We start from the raw sequence: 22,847 nt of genomic DNA, 5'->3' as shown, positions 1-22,847 counted from the left end.
GTCCCCCTCCTCTCCCCCCCCCCCCCAGTCCCCCCTCCTCTCCCCCCCCAGTCCCCCCTCCTCTTCCCCCCCTCCAGTCCCTCCTCATCTCCCCCCAGTCCCCCGCCCCAGAAAACCAAGCCTGAACCCCCCCCCCCCCCCCCCCCACCAAGCCTCTCTGCCTTGCTGGAGGAAGAAAGGAACATCCTGTCGAAGCTTGTCGCCTTGCACCCACCAGGACCGACGCCGGACTGCAAACTCTCACAACAATTCATACCGCCTGAAGAATGGGTGCCGATTGGTTTGCAAGTCGACTGCTGGTTGAGGCATTGCCTTGAGGAATGCACTAAGGAACTAAACCCCCCCCACCCCCGACCCCCAATCCCCACGGCAATGCTTGTCTTCCATTCAAGAAAGGTTTTTTCGCCCGGACCAATTCCTTTGACCCGCCCAGGATCGGACTTTGTGCACAGAGATTCGAGCAAGTTGTGTTGAGAAGACCAACGTGAAAAGCTGGGACAGCCTTCTCTTTATTTCAACAATACCCTGTCCCTAATTTTTGACTGATCATAGACCCCGTCTGGTTTCATCTCCCTCTCTCCACCCCCTCCCTCTTGGCCGGGGGTCCCCCCCTCTTGGCCAGGGGGGTCCCCTCCCTCTTGGCCGGGGGTCCCCTCCCTGTTGGCCGGGGGTCCCCTCCCTGTTGGCCGGGGGTCCCCTCCCTGTTGGCCGGGGGTCCCCTCCCTGTTGGCCAGGGGTCCCCTCCCTGTTGGCCGGGGGTCCCCTCCCTGTTGGCCGGGGGTCCCCTCCCTCTTGGCCAGGGGTCCCCTCCCTGTTGGCCGGGGGTCCCCTCCCTGTTGGCCGGGGGTCCCCTCCCTCTTGGCCAGGGGTCCCCTCCCTGTTGGCCAGGGGTCCCCTCCCTCTTGGCCAGGGGTCCCCTCCCTGTTGGCCGGGGGTCCCCTCCCTGTTGGCCAGGGGTCCCCTCCCTGTTGGCCGGGGGTCCCCCTCCCTGTTGGCCGGGGGTCCCCTCCCTCTTGGCCAGGGGTCCCCTCCCTGTTGGCCGGGGTCCCCTCCCTGTTGGCCGGGGGTCCCCTCCCTCTTGGCCGGGGGTCCCCTCCCTGTTGGCCAGGGGTCCCCTCCCTCTTGGTCTGGGGTCTCGCCCCTCGAGGAGCCCCAGCAATGGGCCATCTTTGCCAATCGCCTCAAAAGCTTTCGTCAGGGTCAAGTGCAGGTCAGAGGCTGGGAATCCTGCGGAGAGTAACTCCCCTCCTGACTCTCCCACCCAAAGCCTGTCCACTGGGAATCCCGCGGAGAGTAACTCCCCTCCTGACTCTCCCACCCAAAGCCTGTCCACTGGGAACCCTGCGGAGAGTAACTCCCCTCCTGACTCTCCCACCCAAAGCCTGTCCACTGGGAATCCCGCGGAGAGTCTCCCACCCAAAGCCTGTCCACTGGGAATCCTGCGGAGAGTAACTCCCCTCCTGACTCTCCCACCCAAAGCCTGTCCACTGGGAATCCCGCGGAGAGTCTCCCACCCAGAGCCTGTCCACTGGGAATCCCGCGGAGAGTAACTCCCCTCCTGACTCTCCCACCCAAAGCCTGTCCACTGGGAACCCTGCGGAGAGTAACTCCCCTCCTGACTCTCCCACCCAAAGCCTGTCCACTGGGAATCCCGCGGAGAGTCTCCCACCCAGAGCCTGTCCACTGGGAATCCCGCGGAGAGTAACTCCCCTCCTGACTCTCCCACCCAAAGCCTGTCCACTGGGAACCCTGCGGAGAGTCTCCCACCCAGAGCCTGTCCACTGGGAATCCTGCGGAGAGTAACTCCCCTCCTGACTCTCCCACCCAAAGCCTGTCCACTGGGAATCCCGCCGAGATTAACTCCCCTCCTGACTCTCCCACCCAAAGCCTGTCCACTGGGAATCCCGCGTAGAGTCTCCCACCCAAAGCCTGTCCACTGGGAACCCTGCGGAGAGTAACTCCCCTCCTGACTCTCCCACCCAAAGCCTGTCCGCTGGGAATCCCGCGTAGAGTCTCCCACCCAAAGCCTGTCCACTGGGAATCCCGCGGAGAGTCTCCCACCCAAAGCCTGTCCACTGGGAACCCTGCGGAGAGTAACTCCCCTCCTGACTCTCCCACCCAAAGCCTGTCCACTGGGAATCCCGCGTAGAGTCTCCCACCCAAAGCCTGTCCACTGGAAATCCCGCGGAGAGTCTCCCACCCAAAGCCTGTCCGCCATCTACAAGGACACAAGTCAGGAGTGTGATGGAACGCTCTCCACTTGCCTGGATGGGTGCGGCTCCCAACAACACTCGAGAAGCTCGACATCCTTGCGACAGAGGGAGTGCAGCGAAGGTTTACCAGGCTGATTCCTGGGATGGCAGGTCTGTCATATGAGGAGAGGCTAAGTCGGTTGGGATCATATTCTCGGACTAGCAGGGGGGAGAGACAATGGCGGGAAGGGGAAGTCTCGGGTGAGAGAGGAGGGGAGGGAGGCGGGGGGTCGAATCTTGAAGTTCGGGAGGGAGGTAAGGGGAAGAGAAGTGTTACAAAAGGCAGCAAATGCTTGTGGGGGTGTTGCGGAGGACTCTGTCCTCTCAAATCAGAGATTGATAGATTATTTTTTACTTCTGATCCAAGGGTACAGACAGACAGTGGAGTAATTGGTGACGGGCTGGGTCACAGAGCGGTCATGAGCTCATTCAGTGGTGGGACAGGCTCGAGAGAGAGGGGCTGAATGGCCTCCTCCTGTTCCTGTGTGACAGGCTCGGGGAGAGGGGCTGAATGGCCTCCTCCTGTTCCTGTGTAACAGGCGCGAGAGAGAGGGGCTGAATGGCCTCCTCCTGTTCCTGTGTAACAGGTGCGAGAGAGAGGGGCTGAATGGCCTGCTCCTGTTCCTGTGTGACAGTCTCGGGGAGAGAGGGGCTGAATGGCCTCCTGTTCCTGTGTAACAGGTGCGAGAGAGAGGGGCTGAATGGCCTCCTCCTGTTCCTGTGTGACAGTCTCGGGGAGAGAGGGGCTGAATGGCCTCCTCCTGTTCCTGTGTGACAGTCTCGGGGAGAGAGGGGCTGAATGGCCTCCTCCTGTTCCTGTGTGACAGTCTCGGGGAGAGAGAGGCTTAATGGCCTCCTCCTGTTCCTGTGTGACAGTCTCGGGGAGAGAGGGGCTGAATGGCCTCCTCCTGTTCCTGTGTAACAGGCGCGAGAGAGAGGGGCTGAATGGCCTCCTCCTGTTCCTGTGTAACAGGCTTGGGGAGAGGGGCTGAATGGCCTCCTCCTGTTCCTGTGTAGCAGGCGCGAGAGAGAGGGGCTGAATAGCCTCCTCCTGTTCCTGTGTGACAGTCTCGGGGAGAGAGGGGCTGAATGGCCTCCTCCTGTTCCTGTGTGACAGTCTCAGGGAGAGAGGGGCTGAATGGCCTCCTCCTGTTCCTGTGTGACAGTCTCGGGGAGAGAGGGGCTGAATGGCCTCCTCCTGTTCCTGTGTGACAGTCTCGGGGAGAGAGGGGCTGAATGGCCTCCTCTTGTTCCTGTGTGACAGTCTCGGGGAGAGAGGGGCTGAATGGCCTCCTGTTCCTGTGTAACAGGCGCGAGAGAGAGGGGCTGAATAGCCTCCTCCTGTTCCTGTGTGACAGTCTCGGGGAGAGAGGGGCTGAATGGCCTCCTCCTGTTCCTGTGTGACAGTCTCGGGGAGAGAGGGGCTGAATGGCCTCCTCTTGTTCCTGTGTGACAGTCTCGGGGAGAGAGGGGCTGAATGGCCTCCTCCTGTTCCTGTGTGACAGTCTCGGGGAGAGAGGGGCTGAATGGCCTCCTCCTGTTCCTGTGTGACAGTCTCGGGGAGAGAGGGGCTGAATGGCCTCCTCCTGTTCCTGTGTGACAGTCTCGGGGAGAGAGGGGCTGAATGGCCTCCTCCTGTTCCTGTGTGACAGTCTCGGGGAGAGAGGGGCTGAATGGCCTCCTCCTGTTCCTGTGTGACAGTCTCGGGGAGAGAGGGGCTGAATGGCCTCCTCCTGTTCCTGTGTGACAGTCTCGGGGAGAGAGGGGCTGAATGGCCTCCTCCTGTGTCGGGTGGTCTCACAGTTCTGCACTGCGTTCAGTTAGTGAGTAATGAAGATAGAAAGGGGGAGTGCCCTGTATTTGGAGCCAATCTAACTGGAGAAGCTGTGGACCCCGTCGCTGGGTCGCTGTTCAGACAGACTGTCCTCTGCTGCTGCTTTGCACTGTCTTAATTACTGACAATAAAATGGAAACTGGTCACGACTTCACATCTCGGGGCTGTTTTCCGATCTCAATCTCAGGATTAAACGCACGCGCACACACACTTGTGTTCGGAGATCGGGACATCTCACCCTGCCAGCCAGATCCCTTTCTCTCCCATAAGACCCATAGGAGCAGAATGAGGCCACTCGGTCCATCGAGTCTGCTCCGCCATTCAATCATGGCTGATCCTTTTCCCATCCCCATTCTCCTGCCTTTTCCCCATAACCCCTGATCCCCTTATTAATCAAGAACCTATCTATCTCTGTCTTAAAGACACTCAATGACCCGGCCTCCACAGCCTTCTGCGGCAAAGAGTTCCACACATTCACCACTCTCTGGCTCAAGAAATTCCTCCTCATCTCTGTTTTAAAGGATCGTCCCTTTAGCCTGAGGTTGTGCCCTCTGGTTCTAGTTTTTCCTACCAGTGGAAACATCCTCTCCACGTCCACTCTATCCAGGCCTCGCAGTATCCTGTAAGTTTCAATAAGATCCCTCCCCCCTCATCCTTCTAAACTCCCAACGAGTACAGACCCAGAGTCTTCAACCCGTTCCTCATACGACAAGCTCTTCATTCCAGGCATCGTTCTTGTGAACCTCCTCTGGACCCTTTCCAAGGCCCAGCGCATCCTCTTTGCTCAGTTTCCACGTTCCTGTCCGAATCGCAGGATCAGCGCAGACGGAAAATAGACAGTGGCCGCGTGGTTTACTTGCCGAATTTACATTCACACACCACCTTTCTCACAGCCCCAAAGTCCCCCGCAGCAACGATTATCAAACACCATTTTGAGCCCCTAGTTGCGGAAGGAGATATTAGAACTAGGAGCAGGAGTGGGCCATCTGGCCCCTCGAGCCTGCTCCACCATTCAATAAGATCATGGCTGATCTTTTCGTGGACTCAGCTCCACTTACCCGCCCGCTCACCATAACCCTTAATTCCTTCACTGTTCAAAAATCTATCCTTGCCTTAAAAACATTCAATGAGGGAGCCTCAACTGCTTCACTGGGCAGGGAATTCCACAGATTCACAACCCTTTGTGTGAAGAAGTTCCTCCTCAACTCAGTCCTAAATCTGCTCCCCCTTATTTTGAGGCCATGCCCCCTAGTTCTAGTTTCACCCGCCAGTGGAAACAACCTCCCTGCTTCTATCTTATCTATTTCCTTCATAATCTTATATGTTTCTATAAGATCTCCCCTCATTCTTCTGAATTCCAATGAGTATAGCCCCAGTCTACTCAGTCTCTCCTCATAAGCCAACCCTCTCAACTCCGGAATCAACCTCGTGAATCTCCTCTGCACCCCCTCCAGTGCCAGTATATCCTTTCTCAAGTAAGGAGACCAAACTGTAAACAGTAACTCCAGGTGTGGCCCCACCAGCACCTTATACAGCTGCAACATGACCCGGATAAAAGCAAATCACTGTGGATGCTGGAATCTGAAATCAAAAGAGGAAATGTTGGAAAATCTCAGCGGGTCTGGCAGCACCTGTAAGGAGAGAAAAGAGGTGATGTTTCGAGTCCAGCCGACCATTTGCAAAGCTTTGACCAACAGAAATAGGGCTGTAGGCGCTGGAATAGGTTACAATGATTCGGGAGGGTTTAGGGACTGGAGGAGGTGACAGACATAGGGAAGGTTGTGGGAGCTGGAGGAGATTACAGAGATGGGGAGGGGGTGTAGGGTGCTGGAGGAGGTTACAGAGATGGGGGGTGTAGGGGCTGGAGGAGGTTACAGAGATGGGGGGTGTAGGGGCTGGAGGAGGTTACAGAGATAGGGAGGAGGTGTAGGGAGCTGGAGGAAGTTACAGAGATAGGGAGGGGGTGTAGGGAGCTGGAGGAAGTTACAGAGATAGGGAGGGGGTGTAGGAGCTGGAGGAGGTTACAGAGATAGGGGTGTAGGGTGTTGGAGGAGGTTACAGAGATGGGGGGTGTAGGGGCTGGAGGAGGTTGCAGAGATAGGGAGGAGGTGTCGGGAGCTGGAGGAAGTCACAGAGATAGGAAGGGGATGTAGGGGGCTGGAGGAGGTTACAGAGATAGGGAGGGGGTGTAGGGGCTGGAGGAGGTTACAGGGATAGGGAGGGTTGTAGGGACTGGAGGAGATTACAGAGATAGGGAGGGGTGTAGGGGACTGGTGGAGGTTACAGAGATAGGGAGGGGGTGTAGGGGCTGGAGGAGGTTGCAGAGATAGGGAGGGGGTGTAGGGGCTGGTAGAGGTTACAGAGATAGGGAGGGGTGTAGGGGCTGGAGGAGGTTACAGAGAAGGGAGGGGTGTAGGGGGCTGGAGGAGGTTACAGAGATAGGGAGGGGGTGTAGGGACTGGAGGAGGTTACAGAGATAGGGAGGGGGTGTAGGGGCTGGAGGAGGTTACAGAGATAGGGAGGGGGTGTAGGGGCTGGAGGAGGTTACAGAGATAGGGAGGGGTGTAGGGGCTGGAGGAGGTTATAGAGATAGGGAGGCGTATAGGGGCTGGAGGAGGTTACAGAGATAGGGAGGGGTGTAGGGGCTGGAGGAGGTTACAGAGATAGGGAGGGGTGTAGGGAGCTGGAGGAGGTTACAGAGATAGGGAGGGGGTGTAGGGGGCTGGAGGAGGTTCCAGAGATAGGGAGGGATGTAGGGGCTGGAGGAGGTTACAGAGATAGGGAGGGGTGTAGGGGGCTGGAGGAGGTTACAGAGATAGGGAGGGGTGTAGGGGGCTGGAGGAGGTTACAGAGATAGGGAGGGGTGTAGCGGGCTGGAGGAGGTTACAGAGATATGGAGGGGGTGTAGGGGCTGGAGGAGGTTACAGAGATAGGGAGGGGGTTTAGGGAGTGAAGGAGGATACAGAGATAGGGAAGGGGTGTAGGAGCTGGAGGAGGTTACAGAGATAGGGAGGGGTGTAGGGGCTGGAGGAGGTTGCAGAGATAGGGAGGAGGTGTCGCGGGCTGGTGGAGGTTACAGAGATAGGGAGGGGTGTAGGGGCTGGAGGAGAAATAAGATTGCGGAGGGGGTTGATTTGATTTATTATTGTCACATGTATTGGTATCTACTGAAAAGTATTGTTTCTTGTGTGCTATAGGCTTACATTAACACCGCAATGAAGTTACTTTGAAATTCCCCTCGTCGCCACACTCCGGCGCCTGTTCGGGTACACTGAGGGAGAATTTAGCACGGCCAATGCACCTAACTGCTGACAAAGCATACCAGTCATAGAGTACATAGGGGAGAAGGAAAGGAGAGAGTGCAGAATGTAGTGTTACAGTCATAGCTAGGGTGTAGAGAAAGATCAACTTAATGCGAGGTCGGCCCATTCAAAAGTCTGACAGCAGCAGCAGGGAAGAAGCTGTTCTTGAGTCGGTCGGTACGTGACCTCAGACTTTTGTATCTTTTTCCCCGACGGAAGAAGGTGGAAGAGAGAATGTCCGGGGTGCCTCGGGGGTCCTTAATGATGCTGGCTGCTTTTCCTTGATTGTGTAGGCTTACATTAACACTGAAATCCCCTAGTCGCCAGGTTGGTTCACACTGAGGGAGAATTTAACATGGCCAATGGTTGAACTTCTAATACAGAAGGAGGGTGAGAAAGTAGGGTCCCAAACCAGTGCCCTCTGCTTGAACAAGGGGGATTACAATAGGATGAGGGCGGAGTTGGCGAATGTAGCCTGGGAACACAGACTAATTGGTGGGACAGTTGAGGAACAGTGGAGGATTTTTAAGGAGATTTTTCTCAGTACTCAGGAAAAATATATTCCACTGAAAAAGAAGTAATGTAAGAAAAGGGATAACCAGCCATGGATAGAACATAGACATAGAACAGTACAGCACAGAACAGGCCCTTCGGCCCACGATGTTGTGCCGAGCTTTATCTGAAACCAAGATCAAGCTATTCCACTCCCTATCATCCTGGTGTGCTCCATGTGACTATCCAATAACCGCTTAAATGTTCCTAAAGTGCCTGACTCCACTATCACTGCAGGCAGTCCATTCCACACCCCAACCACTCTTTACGTAAAGAACCTACCTCTGATATCCTTCCTATATCTCCCACCACGAACCCTATAGTTATGCCCCCTTGTAATAGCTCCATCCACCCAAGGAAATAGTCTCTGAACGTTCACTCTATCTATCCCCTTCATCATTTTATAAACCTCTATTAAGTCTCCCCTCAGCCTCCTCCGCTCCAGAGAGAACAGCCCTAGCTCCCTCAACCTTTCCTCATAAGACCTACCCTCCAAACCAGGCAGCATCCTGGTAAATCTCCTCTGCACTCTTTCCAAGCGCTTCCACATCCTTCTTATAGTGAGGTGACCAGAACTGCACACAATATTCCAAATGTGGTCTCACCAAGGTCCTGTACAGTTGCAGCATAACCCCACGGCTCTTAAACTCCAACCCCCTAAGGAAATAAAGGAGAGTATTAAATTAAAAACGTACAGAGTGGCCAAAATTAGTGGGGAACTAGAAGATTGGGAAGGCTTTAAAAAGCAACAAAGAACTACTAAGAAAGCAATAAAGAAAGATGGATTCTGAAAATAAACTCGCACAAAATATAAAAACTGATAGTAAGAGTTTTTACAAATATATAAAAAGGAAAAGAGCGGCTAAAGTAAATGTTGGTCCCTTAGAAGATGAGAAGGGGGATTTAATAATGGGAAATGAAATGGCTGAGGCCTTAAACAAGTTTTTTGTGTCAGTCTTCACAGTGGAGGACACAAATAGCATAACAATAATAGATGGCCATGGGACTGTAGGGGGTGAGGACCTTAAAACGATCACTATTACTAAAGAGGTAGTGCTGGATAGGCTAATGGGACTAAAGGTAGACAAGTCCCCTGGTCCGGATGGAATGCATCCCAGGGTATTAAAAGAAACGGCAGAAGTAATAGCACATGCATTAGTTGTAATGTATGAAAATTTACTGGACTCTGGGGAGGTGCCAGCTGATTGGAAAACAGCTAATGTGACGCCACTGTTTCAAAAAGGAGGTAGACAAAAGGCAGGTAACTACAGGCCGGTTAGCTTAACGTCCGTAGTTGGGAAAATGCTGGAATCTATCACTAAGGAAGAAATAGCAGGACACCTGGAAAAGAATCGTTCAATCAAGCAGATATAGCATGGATTCAGGAGGGGAAAGTCATGTTTGACTAATTTACTGGAGTTTTTTGAGGAGGTGACGAGTGCGGTTGACAGAGGGGAACCGGTGGATGTGGTGTATTTGGATTTCCAGAAGGCTTTCGATAAGGTGCCTCACAAAAGGTCACTGCAAAAGATAAAGGTGCACAGAAGGGTAAAGTACCAGAGAATACTCCAGTGGCTGTCTCTCATAATAGGAAGAGCTCGGCGACAGGTGTGAGAGGGGAGGGGTCACCTGTGGTTGTCCCACTCTAAAACAAGCAGATTGTTTTGGATAGTGTGGAGGAGGAGGACTCTCCAGGGGTAAGCCACAGTGACCAGGTCACTGGCACAGAGTCAGGCTCTGTGGCCCGGAAAGGAAAGAGAGGGGTTAGGAGAGCAATAGTGGTGGGGGATGTGTCGGTTAGAGGCACGGACAGGCGATTCTGTGGGTGCGAACGGGACTCCAGGATGATAGTCTGCCTACCTGGTGCTGGGGTAATGGATGTCTCCAAGCGGATAGGAGGCATCTTAAAAGGGGAAGATAAAGAAACGGATGTCATTGTACACATTGGTGCAAATGACGTAGATAGGAAGAGCAGGGGGATCCTACGAGAGCAATTCAGGGAAATAGACTAAAACGTAGGGCCTCCAGGGTGGCCATCTCTGGGCTGCTCCCAATGCCTCGTGCCAGTGGGGCTAAGAATAGGGAGTTAATACAATTGAATGATTGGCTAAAGGACTGGTCCAGGAGGGAGGGCTTCATTTTCCTCGATCAATGGGAAGTTTTCAGGAGAGGATGGCACCTATACAAGAAGGACGGGTCACAACTAAGTTGGAAGGACACGAATATCCTGGCTGGGAGTTTTGCCAGTGCAGTTCGGGGGGGTTTAAACTAGTATGGCAGGGGGGTGGGGATCAAAATATTAGGCCTACAAGTGTAGAGGCTGGGGACGAGCTTGGGGCTGGGACAAGGCTGGCAAAGAAGAAGAGCACTCTGGGGGAGGATGACCTCACTGGGCCTGGAGGTCTGGAGTGCATCTACTTCAAAGCAAGGAGCGTAGCAGGTAAGACAGATGAACTTAGGGCCTTAATGCGCACGAGGAATTTGGATGTGGTTGCGGTGACAGAGACTTGGTTGAAAGAGGGACAGGACTGGCAGCTGAATATTCCGGGGTACAAGTGTTTTAGGCGAGACAGAGGAGGGGCCAAAAGAGGTGGGGGAGTAGCAGTATTAGTTGGAGAGCATATTACAGCGGTGCAGAGGGAGGACAATTCAGAGGGGTCGTGTAACGAGTCACTCTGGGTGGAGCTTAGAAACAGGAAGGGCGCAGTCACTATGTTGGGGTTATACTACAGGCCCCCCCCACAGCCCAAGGGAAGTGGAAGAACGGATATGTCAGGAGATACTGGATAGGTGCAGGAAAAATAGGGTTGTTGTAGTTGGAGACTTCAATTTCCCTGGTATAGACTGGAAATCGCTGAGAGCTGGGACTCTGAATGGGGTGGAATTTGTAAAATGCCTACAGGAGGGTTCTTTGGAACAATATGTAGATAGCCCGACTAGAGAGGGGGGTATACTGGACCTAGTACTGGGGAATGAGCTCGGTCAGGTCTTCAAAGTTTCAGTAGGGGAACATGTGGCAAATAGTGACCACAATTCTGTTAGCTTTAGGATAGTGATGGAAAAGGATGAGTGGTGTCCCAAGGGTAAGGTGTTGGATTGGGGGAAGGCTAACTTTAGTGGGATTAGGCAGAAATTGGCAGCTCTTGATTGAGAGAGGCTGTTTGAGGGTAAATCCACATCTGGCATGTGGGAGTCTTTTAAGGGACAGTTGTTAGGGCTACAGGACAGACATGTGCCTGTAAAAAGGATAGGAAGGGTAGGATTCAAGAACCGTGGATAACCAGGGAAATTGAGGGACTGGTCAAAAAGAAAAGAGAGGCGTATGTTAGGTCCAGGCAGCTAAAAATGGAGGGAGCTCTGGAGGAGTACAAAGAAAGTAGGAAAGAACTCAAACGGGGAATTAGAAGGGCAAAAAGGGGTCACGGAATGTCCTTGGCAGACAGGATTAAGGAGAATCCCAAGTTATTTTATTCACACGTTAGGAACAAAAGGGTTGTCAGGGAAAAAAATCGGACCTCTCAGGGACAAAAGTGGGGAATTATGCTTGGAGCCCAAAGAATTAGGGGAGATCCTAAATGAATACTTTGCGTCGGTATTCACAAAGGAGAGGGATGTGTTGACTGGGAGTGTCTCGGAGGGGAGTGTTGAACCGTTGGAGACAATCTCCATTACAAGGGAGGAAGTGTTAGGTTTGTTAGAGAATATAAAGACTGACAAATCCCCAGGGCCTGATGGAATCTATCCAAGGCTGCTCAGGGAGACGAGAGATGAAATCGCTGGGCCTCTGACGCAAATCTTTGTCTCGTCACTGGACACAGGTGAGGTCCCAGAGGATTGGAGGATAGCTAATGTGGTCCCGTTATTTAAGAAGGGTAGGAAGGATAACCCGGGTAATTATAGGCCGGTGAGCTTGACATCCGTGGTGGGGAAGTTGTTGGAGAAGATTCTTAGAGATAGGATGTATGCGCATTTAGAAAGGAATAAACTCATTAACGATAGTCAGCATGGTTTTGTGAGAGGGAGGTCATGCCTCACTAACCTGGTGGAGTTTTTTGAAGAAGTGACTAGAATGGTTGACGAGGGAAGGGCCGTGAATGTCATCTATATGAACTTTAGTAAAGCGTTTGACAAAGTCCCTCATGGTAGGTTGGTGAAAAAGGTTGGATCTCATGGGATAAAGGGGGAGGTGGCTAGATGGGTGGAGAACTGGCTTGGTCACAGAAGACAGAGGGTGGTAGTGGAGGGGTCTTTTTCCGGCTGGAGGCCTGTGACTAGTGGTGTTCCGCAGGGCTCTGTATTGGGACCTCTGCTGTTTGTGATTTATATAAACAATCTGGAAGAAGGTGTAACTGGGGTGATCAGTAAGTTTGCGGACGACACAAAATTGGCAGGACTTGCAGATAGTGAGGAGCATTGTCAGAGGCTACAGAAGGATATAGATAGGCTGGAAATTTGGGCAAAGAAATGGCAGATGGAGTTCAATCCTGATGAATGCGAAGTGATGCATTTTGGTAGAAATAATGTAGGGAGGAGCTATACAATAAATGGCAGAACCATAAAGGGTGTAGATACGCAGAGGGAACTGGGTGTGCAAGTCCACAGATCCTTGAAGGTGACGTCACAGGTGGAGAAGGTGGTGAAGAAGGCATATGGCATGCTTGCCTTTATAGGACGGGGCATAGAGTATAAAAGTTGGGGTCTGATGTTGCAGATGTATAGAACGTTGGTTCGGCCGCATTTGGAATACTGCACCCAGTTCTGGTCGCCACACTACCGAAGGATGTGGAGGCTTTGGAGAGAGTACAGAGGAGGTTTATCAGGATGTTGCCTGGTATGGAGGGGCTTAGTTATGAGGAGAGATTGGGTAAACTGGGGTTGTTCTCCTTGGAAAGACGGAGGATGAGGGGAGACTTAATAGAGGTGTATAAAATTATGAAAGGCATAGATAGGGTGAACGGTGGGAAGCTTTTCCCCAGGTCGGTGGTGACGTTCACGAGGGGTCATAGGTTCAAGGTGAAGGGTGGGGGAGGTTTAACACAGATATCAGAAGGACATATTTTACACAGAGGGTGGTGGGGGCCTGGAATGCGCTGCCGGGCAAAGTGGTGGAGGCGGACACACTGGGAACGTTTAAGACTTATCTAGATAGCCATATGAACGGAGTGGGAATGGAGGGATACAAAAGAATGGTCTAGTTTGGACCAGGGAGCGGCACGGGCTTGGAGGGCCGAAGGGCCTGTTCCTGTGCTGTATTGTTCTTTGTTTCTTTGTTGGAGTTGGGGGTAAAGTGTTAGCGTGGATTGAAGATTGGCTATCTAACAGAAGACAGAGAGTCGGTATAAATGAGTGCTTTTCCAGTTGGCAATCAGTGACTAGTGGCGTGCCGCAGGGATCGGTGCTGGGGCCTCAACTATTTACCATATACCTCGACGATCTGGAGGAGGGGGCCGAGTGTAGGAAAGTTTGCGGATGACACTAAGATGGGTGGGAAAGCAAATTGCGTGGAAGACACAGAGTCTGCAGAGAGATTTGGATAGGCTAAGTGAGTGGGCGAGGATCTGGCAAATGGAGTATAACGTTGGTAAGTGTGAGGTTATCCACTTTGGAAGGAATAACAGGAAAAGGGACTTTTATTTAAATGGTGAAAAATTACAACATGCTACTGTGCAGAGGGACCTGGGGGTCCTTGTGCATGAATCGCAAAAACTCAGTTTGCAGGTGCAGCAGGCGATCAAGAAGGCGAATGGAATGTTGGCCTTTATCGCGAGAGGGATGGAGTATAAAAGCAGGGAGGTCTTGCTGCAACTGTACAGGGTACTGGTGAGGCCACACCGAGAGTACTGTGTACAGTTTTGGTCCCCTTATTTAAGAAAGGATATATTGGCTTTGGAAGGGGTGCAGAGAAGGTTCACTCGGTTGATTCCGGAGATGAGGGGGTTGGTTTGTGAGGAGTGATTGAATATCATAGAAACCCTCCAGTACAGAAAGAGGCCATTCGGCCCATTGAGTCTGCACCGACCACAATCCCACCCAGGCCATACCCCCATATCCCTACATATTTTACCCACTAATCCCTCTAATCTACGCATCCCAGGACACTAAGGGGCAATTTTAGCATGGCCAATCAACCTAACCCGCACATCTTTGGACTGTGGGAGGAAACCGGAGCACCCGGAGGAAACCCACGCAGACACGAGGAGAATGTGCAAACTCCACACAGACAGTGACCCGAGCCGGGAATCGAACCCAGGTCCCTGGAGCTGTGAAGCAGCAGTGCTAACCACTGTGCTACCGTGCCGTCCCAGAGTACTAACCACACACATCACTGTCCCCCTTATCCACCCCCCACTACCCACACACATCACTGTCCCCCTTATCCATTCCCCACTACCCACACACATCACTGTTCCCCCTTATCCACCCCACCCACTACCCACACACATCACTGTCCCCCTTATCCACCCCCCACTACCCACACACATCACTGTCCCCCTTATCTAACCCCCACTACCCACACACATCACTGTCCCCCTTATCAATCCCCCCCACTTCCCACAAACATCACTGTCCCCCTTATCCACCCCCCACTACCCACACACATCACTGTCCCCCTTATCCACCCCCACTACCCACACACATCACTAAACCCTTATCCACCCCCCCACTCCCCACACACACCACTGTCCCCCTTATCCGCCCCCCACTACCCACACACATCACTAAACCCTTATCCGCCCCCCACTACCCACACACATCACTGTCCCCCTTATCCACCCCCACTACCCACACACATCACTAAACCCTTATCCACCCCCCACTCTCCACACACACCACTGTCCCCCTTATCCACCCCCCCACTACCCACACACATCACTGTCCCCCTTATGCACCTCCCCCACTACCCACACACATCACTGTCCCCCTTATCCACCCCCCCACTACCCACACACATCACTGTCCCCCTTATCCACCCCCCACTACCCACACACATCACTGTCCCCCTTATCCACACCCCCCCCACTCCCCACACACATCACTGTCCCCCTTATCCACACCCCCCCACTACCCACACACACCACTGTCCCCCTTATCTACCCCCCCCCCACTACCCACACACACCACTGTCCCCCTTATCAACCCCCCCCCACTTCCCACAACATCACTGTCCCCCTTATCCACCCCCCACTACCCACACACATCACTGTCCCCCTTATCCACCCCCCACTACCCACACACATCACTAAACCCTTATCCACCCCCCCACTCCCCACACACACCACTGTCCCCCTTATCCACCCCCCACTACCCACACACATCACTGTCCCCCTTATCCACACCCCCCCCACTCCCCACACACATCACTGTCCCCCTTATCCACACCCCCCCACTACCCACACACACCACTGTCCCCCTTATCTACCCCCCCACTACCCACACACACCACTGTCCCCCTTATCTACCCCCCCCACTACCCACACACATCACTGTCCCCCTTATCCACCCCCCACTACCCACACACATCACTGTCCCCCTTATCCACCCCCCACTACCCACACACATCACTGTCCCCCTTATCCACCCCCCACTACCCACACACATCACTGTCCCCCTTATGCACCTCCCCCACTAGGCAGACCGATCACCACCTATGCCCCCACCCTTCTCCACCGATCACCCGCAGAATGGCAGTGGAACCCCCTGCCTCCCCCCCCCACCCCCAACCAGAGATCCATCTGCCTCCCCCCCCAAACGATCGGGCCTCCCTCCGCCCCTACCCCAGAGAATGGTCTGGCCTCACTCCCCCCCACCCCCAGAGAATGATCTGGCCTCACTCCCCCACCCACCGCCCCGCCCCCAGACAACGATCTAGCCTCACTCCCCCCCCACCCCCAGAGAATGATCTGGCCTCACTCCCCCACTCCGCAGAGGAACACCCGACCCGCCTCCTCCTCCCTCCCCACCAGATAACGATCGGCCCTCTCCCCCGACCAAGCGCAACACCCCCCCCCGCCCTGCCAGAGATACATCTGACCCGCCTCCTTCTCCTCCATCTCCCCCCCCCAAACCAGACTAAGATCTGGCCTCACTCCCCCCCCCGCCTCCCCCAACCAGAGAATGATCTGACCCGCCTCCCTCTTCCCCCCCACCACCACCGATCGGAGTCAGGGAGCCGTAGGAATCTCTGAACTTGCTCTTCGCCAGCTGGAGCGCCCGATTCAGACTTTTATTCAGCAGGTCCATTTCGGCGCGGTTCCGGATCGGCGAACGCGGTGGTAAAGGGGGGAAGTGCTGATCGAGTTGGGCGGGCAGTTCATTCATTCAATTTAAATGCCTGCAAATGCATTTAAATCGCCGTTGCGCCCGTTTTGGGCGCGAAGCGGTTCGCGGCCATTCCCGCGGTTTCGGTAAAGTGGCGAGCTGCGCGGACGCGGGTGGGGATAGGGCGGCCCGCCGAATAAATGCATTTAGATCGATTTAGTGAAGCGCGCACCCAACTCTACCACCAAATCCCACTCTACCACCGCGCGGCCCAATCCGCGTCCGCGTTTTTAACGACCTGGCAAATAAAAGTCGGAAGCCGGCACTTCCTCGGTGAGGGTTGGCGAGGAGCTAGGCGCGTTGCGTTCGGAGGCTCCCCGCTACTTAAGTGTGTCTTGAGTTGCAGCCATTCCGCTGTCCCGGGTCCGTGGCGTCTCTGCGAGTGTGGAGGTGGGGGGGTGTGGGGGGTGCTGTTGCTGTGCACGAACTCCAATGTCCGTGTGGTAGCACGGACCTCGGGACCTGCAGTGCAGCTGGGTCCCAGCACTTGCAGCTCACTTCAGGCTGAAGATGTGCACACAGCGCGGATATCACTGCTGCAGCCTTCCAAAGTTACCGCGGGCTGTGACTGTGTGCTGCATGTGGCTGGGGGGGGGGGGGGGGATTGGGGGGCATGGGGGGTGCTGTGACTGTGTGCAGCATGTGGCTGGGGGGGGGGGGGGATTGGGTGGCATGGGGGGGGGGGGGGCTGTGACTGTCGATGTGCCAGGGGCAAGCAGCGTTGCATGACTCCAACATTCGTTCATCCCGGCCTCCCCCCAATCCACCCACAGGAGCTAAAAACCTGACAGTCAGAAATCTGGGATAATATTTCAAAATGTATGTCTCCCCCCATCCATGTTCTGGAATACTATCAGATTTGTGACCGCCAGGTGTTTAGTCCCTGTGATTGTAACTTTGACATTCTCTTCCAAAGGTGATTCCTGTAATTCTGTGCAATGTTCTGATGAAAACAAGATGAAAGAAAGGATCCAAGGCTGCTCCAGAAGCAGAGTAGCTGCAGCCAATGTTGCCCATGCAAATCACATTCATAAGTAGGGGCACGTCTGCCATGGAATGTGAGAGAAGAGTTGCCAATACAAACTGCTTTTCACTATGGTTGGTTTCCCAGATTTAGTAATCTCCTTGAATCTTACTTCCAACCAAGTTCCACCACGGGGACAATTCTCCCAAGTTCACCACATGACTCTGAACATTTGATCATCAACAATCCAGTTACAGATCACAAATGTATTATACAGGTCACTACTTGCTCACTAGGACACTGTAGTATAATTACCTTTCACATAGATAATTAGGCAGCACAAAGAGGATGCTACTTTATTTGCAGTTTGCGAGATTCTCCCAAGTCCATCCGTCCCCCCCCCACCCCGCCTCTGCTATTTTATATCTCGCGCCCGGGCCCGCTGTCTCGGATATTTTTGAACTGGGCATGCGCGGTTCACAACTCAGATCGGTCCGGCAGCGCTAAGCCCCGCCGACAGAGCACATCGGGACAGGCCGGTAAAACGCGTGTGGGCGCGCTGCAAAGAGGATTCCGGGCGCGGATCCGTATTACACCCGGATTCTGCCCTTCGGCTCCGATTGGTAACGTCAGGCCCACAGACACACACACACACACATAGACACTGACGCACACACACACACACAGACTGACAGACACACACACAGACAGACACTGACACACACACACATAGACACTGACACACACAGACACACACACAGACACTGACACACACACACATAGACACTGACGCACACATACACACACACAGACTGACAGACACACACACACACATAGACACTGACACACACACACATAGACACTGACGCACACACACACACACACACACACAGACTGACAGACACACACACACAGACAGTGACACACACGCAGGCTGACAGACACACACACACACAGACTGACAGACACACACACACAGACACTGACACACACACACAGACACTGACACACACACAGACTGACAGACACACACACACAGACACTGACACACACACACAGACACTGACAGACACACAGACACTGACAGACACACAGACACTGACAGACACACACACACAGACACTGACACACACACATAGACACTGACACACACACAGACTCTGACAGACACACACACATAGACACTGACAGACACACACACATAGACACTGACACACACACACACACACAGACTCTGACAGACACACACACATAGACACTGACAGACACACGCACATAGACACTGACACACACACACAGACTCTGACAGACACACACACATAGACACTGACAGACTCACACACATAGACACTGACACACACACACACACACACAGACTCTGACAGACACACACACATAGACACTGACAGACACACACACATAGACACTGACACACACACACACACACAGACTCTGACAGACACACACACATAGACACTGACACACACACACACACACACACACACACACAGACACTGACAGACACACACACATAGACACTGACACACACACACACCCAGACTCTGACAGACACACACACATAGACACTGACAGACACACACAGACTCTGACAGACACACACACATAGACACTGACAGACACACACACACACAGACTCTGACAGACACACACACATAGACACTGACACACACACACCCAGACTCTGACAGACACACACACATAGACACTGACAAACACACACACACAGACACTGACAGACACACACACATAGACACTGACAGACACACACACATAGACACTGACACACACACACACACAGACTCTGACAGACACACACACATAGACACTGACACACACACACAGACTCTGACAGACACACACACACAGACACTGACAGACACACACACATAGACACTGACACACACACACACATAGACACTGACACACACACACACAGACTCTGACAGACACACACACACAGACACTGACACACACACACACAAACTCTGACAGACACACACACATAGACACTGACACACACACAGACACTGACAGACACACACACATAGACACTGACACACACACACACCCAGACTCTGACAGACACACACACATAGACACTGACAGACACACACACACAGACTCTGACAGACACACACACACACAGACACTGACAGACACACACACAGACACTGACAGACACACACATAGACACTGACACACACACACACCCAGACTCTGACAGACACACACACATAGACACTGACACACACACACACCCAGACTCTGACAGACACACACACATAGACACTGACACACACACACACACAGACTCTGACAGACACACACACATAGACACTGACACACACACACACATAGACACTGACACACACACACACACATAGACACTGACAGACACACACACATAGACACTGACACACACACACACAGACTTGACAGACACACACACATAGACACTGACAGACACACACACACAGACTCTGGCAGACACACACACATAGACACTGACACACACACACACACATAGACACTGGCAGACACACAGACACTGACACACACACATAGACTAAGCACACACCAGCTTCCTGATTGGTTGAAGCGTCAGTCACTCAGCGAATGGAGCTCCCGGATTTGTTCTGGGGGCGGGCCGTTAGCTGCCAGTGCTCTGATTGGTTGACACAGCTGTCAGTCAGAAAGCCCAACCTCTGATTGGCTCATCCGCTGACAAAGTGCGGAGACCAGTCATTGGTGGGCTTGGCTGTCAGGAAGCGAGCGGCAATTCTGATTGGCTGATTCATGCAATCGTCAGTCTGCCCTCTGATTGGCTGAGGCAGTCAGTTAGTGATCCCGGTTTCTGATTGGCTGAGGTGGTCAGTGAGCATTCCAGTCTCTGATTGGTTGAGGCGGTCAGTTAGCAATCCACTCTCTGATTGGCTGAGATGTTCAGTTAGCAATCCAGTCTCTGATTGGCTGAGGCTGTCAGTTGGTGATCCCTGTCTCTGATTGGCTGAGATGTTCAGTTAGCAATTCAGTCTCTGATTGGCTGAGGCGGTTTGTTAATGATCCCAGTCTCCGATTGGCTGTCAGTCAGTTTTGTTTCTTCATTAATTGAATCATTGACGTGAGCGGATATTTCACCGCGATCCTGATCTGCTCCCTGAACTTGGATTGAGTCACCACGTAAATAATTGTGTTTGTGCAGCAATTTACATCCCGCAGCATATATCCAACTTCTTGAAATGTATATTCAGGATCAGAGGCGAAAGCTAATCCTTTCACTTCCGCATAGATAAAAAATGCAATATACACAGACCAGAGGAGAATGAAAGCTCCGGATAAGCTGAAGAGTAAAATCATTGACTTCCTTCTGCTCTCCATCTCGGGGTCTCTGTGATTCTCTCCCTGACTCTGAGCCCTCAGTCCCTTCCGGACTCGACTGGCCACCAAAATGTGTCTGACTGTCAGTGTGTTAAACAACAGGATTAAACCGAATGGGAGCAATGGGGTTAAAACCTGATCAAACCAGGTAAATATAATCCAGCCAGGATCAGTCCAGTAGCTTGGCTTTGTCGGACAGAACCACTGGACATTTTTGACTATCCAGCCCGAATCAATTGTAAAGTACATGGGGATGTTTTTCACATAGAGCAGGATGCCGGTTGTTGCCAGAACCACAGCTGCAGTTTTCCCGGTGCAATATTTAGTTTTCAGTTTCTGGCAGCGAATGGCCACAAATCGATCAAAGGAGAAAGCGACGGTGAACCAGACAGAACAGTCTGTGGCTCCAGCCCGCAGGACAGTGTGAACACGACACACAGAGGTGAGGGACAGGAAATTCAGGGGGGCATAATAATTAATTATTTCATTGAGAATGGGGTTAATGATGATGTACAGTAGATCCGCCGCTGCCATGGCCACGAGGTAGCGAGTGGTGCAGGTGGAGAGGCCACACTTTCCCCGACTCAGGATCACAATTCCCAGTAAATTAACTGTCAGTGAAAAAGGGACAAGAGCCGGGAAATTATTGAGTAAACATTCTCCATGTGTGAACCAACAGTAAGGAGAGGATTTCAGCATCAACCCAATGGGGTTCCCGGGCTGGCGGTGTTGTTGGAGGAGTTGTGTTAGAGATTAACATTGCAGATTGGAAAGTAGCCAATGTAACACCGCTGGTTAAGTAGGGACTGGGGGACAGGAAGCTGTGAATTACACATCTCTCACTTTGATGGAGCAAGTCTGCAAATTCTGATCATTCAAAAATTTCAGAGAGATTGGATTTCTCATCTGATCTGTTTTACAGGATTATTTCAGACTGGTATGGTTTCCCAATCAGACAGAGATAGACCAGAGATTGGCAATAGAATCTGCAATCCCTTCCTGCACCCAATTATCAGAGCCCACCCCGGATTGAACACCTCTCTGGGTTGGACAGTTGATGGAGTTGGAATTCAATTCAGGATTTTTCGATTTAACTTCCCCTCTCCAAGTTTCCTCCCCATGTTGACTCTCCTCCGCAGCCTTTCTGCTTCTAATTTCCAGATTATATCCTTTGTCTGTCTCTTTTTTCCTTTCTCCTCTCCCTGGTCCAAACTAGACCATTCTTTTGTATCCCTCCATTCCCACTCCGTTCATGTGGCTATCTAGATAAGTCTTAAACGTTCCCAGTGTGCCCGCCTCCACCACCTTGCCCGGCAGCACATTCCAGGCCCCCACCACCCTCTGTGTAAAATATGTCCGTCTGATATCTGTGTTAAACCTCCCCCCCTTCACCTTGAACCTATGACCCCTCGTGAACGTCACCACCGACCTGGGAAAAAGCTTCCCACCATTCACCCTATCTATGCCTTTCATAATTTTATACACCTCTATTAAGTCTCCCCTCATCCTCCGTCTTTCCAGAGAGAACAGCAAACCTTAATAATTCTCTTAATTTTTAGACCTCTTAATCAACCTCTCCATCTATCAAACGAAGGGAACAAAATCAAAAAGAACTTAAGGCAGTGGAATCGAAAGAAGAATGGCAGAAGTTTTCCAAAGCCACAAAACCTGTTTGTCTGTATTTTTTGAGAGTGACTAAATTAAGTTAATTTTTGTTAATGAATGGGCCTTATATTTATTTGAACAGCATTCCAGTAGAATCTTACTTTAATCACAATGTTACTTCTTTAACTAAACTTCCCTGTTAGTTGAATAAATAAATTGTAAATTGTTCATTTAAAGTGAGTGAACCACTAAACGTTAATGAAGAACAGTTCACACCTTCTCACATACCTTTCAGGTATTACAAAGCAAGGTATTCCTCTTTGAGGAATTTGCTGTGGCTTGTTAAAAGCGCACCAACCTCTGTCTCATGACACTGTCTCTCTATCTGTGTCTTTGTATCTCCATTGCCTGCCTTGTGAGAGAGAGAGGGAGTGAAAGAGTGGGGAGAGAGTGGGCTGAGGAAGGGCTGATGTTACAGAATACGGGAGTGAGAGAGAAAAGGGAGGATCAGGTTAAACAGGGGGAGACATAGCTAAACATTGTGGAGTTGGGGTGGAGGGAATATGGCACAGGATTTGGGGGTAGAGGGTTTCCTGTGTGCAGTCTCTGCTGATGTCCCT

General features: G+C 52.4%; 2 long non-coding RNA genes across 2 annotated transcripts in view; both read left to right on the top strand.

The window, feature by feature from the left end:
* Positions 1-22,847, top strand: part of LOC144484695 (uncharacterized) — a 971,557-nt gene that overhangs the window by 3,852 nt on the left and 944,858 nt on the right. The gene's annotated exons all lie outside the window — the stretch shown is intronic.
* Positions 2,652-4,235, top strand: LOC144484694 (uncharacterized). Its single transcript, XR_013496101.1, has 2 exons — positions 2,652-2,933; positions 2,982-4,235. It is a non-coding gene; the product is annotated as an uncharacterized LOC144484694 (long non-coding RNA).

The sequence above is a fragment of the Mustelus asterias genome, unplaced genomic scaffold (assembly GCF_964213995.1).
Source record: "Mustelus asterias unplaced genomic scaffold, sMusAst1.hap1.1 HAP1_SCAFFOLD_123, whole genome shotgun sequence".
Classification (NCBI taxonomy): Eukaryota; Metazoa; Chordata; class Chondrichthyes; order Carcharhiniformes; family Triakidae; genus Mustelus; species Mustelus asterias.
This window is presented reverse-complemented; position numbering and strand designations above follow the sequence as displayed.